This window comes from Anolis carolinensis, chromosome X (genome assembly GCF_035594765.1).
Source record: "Anolis carolinensis isolate JA03-04 chromosome X, rAnoCar3.1.pri, whole genome shotgun sequence".
Lineage (NCBI taxonomy): Eukaryota > Metazoa > Chordata > Lepidosauria > Squamata > Dactyloidae > Anolis > Anolis carolinensis.
Genome location: NC_085847.1, coordinates 4396905 through 4399388, shown reverse-complemented (window position 1 = coordinate 4399388; position 2484 = coordinate 4396905).

Sequence of the window (2484 nt, the reverse complement as noted above, 5' to 3'; positions counted from 1 at the left end):
GGGTTTCCATTTTGTGTGTGAATGAAACAAAGTTATTGTCAATTAAACCACCAGAAAGCAAAGGTGTCACTCTCTCACCCACCCAGGTGGAGAATTTTGGATTTGGTCAAAAGGTAGCAAAAATATTTATTACCTGGGACAACGTTTAATTCATTTTTGATTGATGCTGTTCTACCTGATAATTGAAGGGAACCTACAGTCCTAGTACATTTCCAAGGCCATGGGGTCATTGGCAACATTATTGTCTCATTTAGATTGATAAACCTGCAATTCCTTTCCCGTGTGTCTTCGGGTGTATCTACACTGTAGAACTAATACAGTTTGGCACCACTTGCTATGGCTCAATACTAATGACTCACTAGAGCTTGGCTTGACGTGGTCTATGGCCTTCTCTGTCAAAGGAGTCTGGTGCCTCTCCAAACTACAGCACCCAGGATTTCCATTGCATTGAGCCAGAGAAGTTCAAATGAGGTCAAACTACATCCGTATTAACAATAATACAATATAATAATATTAATTATTGCGGTCGCTGTTGCCCACTTTTGGTCTAAAACTATTTAGCTGCTGGTAATTTCTTTATTTCATCACTTTTAAACTCATTTATTATGTGATGCTTTTGACACTAAATAAATAAATATTAATTATATATTATATATTACATGCAAGATTACTAATACATAATAATACAGTAAAATAGTATAGTACAATATAGTAATATATAATGCTAATATTGTGCATTGCTAATAATATACCGTATATACGCAAGTATAAGCTGACCCGAATATAAGCCAAAGCACCTAATTACCACAAAAAAACCTGGGAAAACATTGACTCATTTACAAGCCGAGGGAGGTAAATTTCAGAAATAAAAATAGATACCAATAAAATTACATTAATTGAGGCATCAGTAGGTTAAATGTTTTTGAATATTTACATCAAGCTCAAATTTAAGATAAGACTGTCCAACTCTGATCCAATCATTATTCTTATCTTCTTCAATGTAAATGTGCTTATGTATCCTTTTAATAAGAGTAAAATACATGTAATAATAATAATAATACAAGAAAAAAAATAGAAGTAATAATAGTGTAAAATAATCAATGCAATAATAATATCAGAGCGAAATAATCAATGTATTATTATTAATAATAATAAAAATAGAGTAAAATAAATGTAATAGTAGCAACAATAATAGAGAAAAATAATAAATGCAATAATACCAATAATAATAGAGAAAAATAATAAATGTACCATATATTCTCGAGTATAAGCTGACCCAAATATAAGCCAACCAGGACCCTCACCCGAGTATAAGCTGAGAGGAGCTTTTTCTGTCTTAAAAAGAGGGCTGTAAAACTGGGCTTCTACTCGAGTATATACAGTATATTGTATATACAGTATATTGTATATATTGTATTTGCAAGCTGCTCTGAGTCCCCTTCAAGGGTGAGAAAAGCAGGATATAAATGTAGTTAATACATAAATAAATAAATTATAGAATCCTAGAGTTGGGAGAGACCTCAAAGGCCATCCAGTCCAACCCCATACTGCCAAGAAGCAGGAAAATTGCATTCAAAGCACTCCCAACTGATGGCCATCCAGCCTCTGCTTCAAAGCCTCCAAAGAAGGCGCCTCCACCACACTCTGAGGCAGAGAGTTCCACTGCTGAACAGCTCCCTCACACAGGAAGTTCTTCCTCATGTTCAGGTGGAATCTGAGGAAAGGAGAGCAACAAAAGGGGGAAGGAGAACGAAGAAGAAGGAGGAAGAGCCAAGTTTCACTCGCCCTGAATAAACAGCCAATGTGTGACAACACCTTGGAACAATTTCTCCCCGTAGAGATGTTCAATGTCTCACAACCTCTGAGGATGTCTGCCACAGATGTGGGCGAAACGTCAGGAGAGAATACTTCTGGAACATGGCCATACCTCACAACCTCTGAGGATGCTTGCCACAGATGTGGGCGAAACGTCAGGAGAGAATACTTCTGGAACATGGCCATACCTCACAACCTCTGAGGATGCTTGCCACAGATGTGGGAGAAACGTCAGGAGGGAATACTTCTGGAACATGGCTATACCTCACAACCTCTGAGGATGCTTGCCACAGATGTGGGAGAAACGTCAGGAGGGAATACTTCTGGAACATGGCTATACCTCACAACCTCTGAGGATGTCTGCCATAGATGTGGGCGAAACGTCAGGAGAGAATACTTCTGGAACATGGCCATACCTCACAACCTCTGAGGATGTCTGCCATAGATGTGGGCGAAACGTCAGGAGAGAATACTTCTGGAACATGGCCACACAGCCCGAAAGTCATACAACAGCCAATGTCAGGGCCGCCGCACGTCGGAAACGGCTGGAATTCACACCACAACAAACGCTGACGTGTCTGGTTCTGATTGGACAGCGCTTCTGTCAGTCTGTAGCGTGCTCGGTTCTGAGTTTGAAGGTCCTGACAGAAAAGCCCAAAGGAGGGCGGG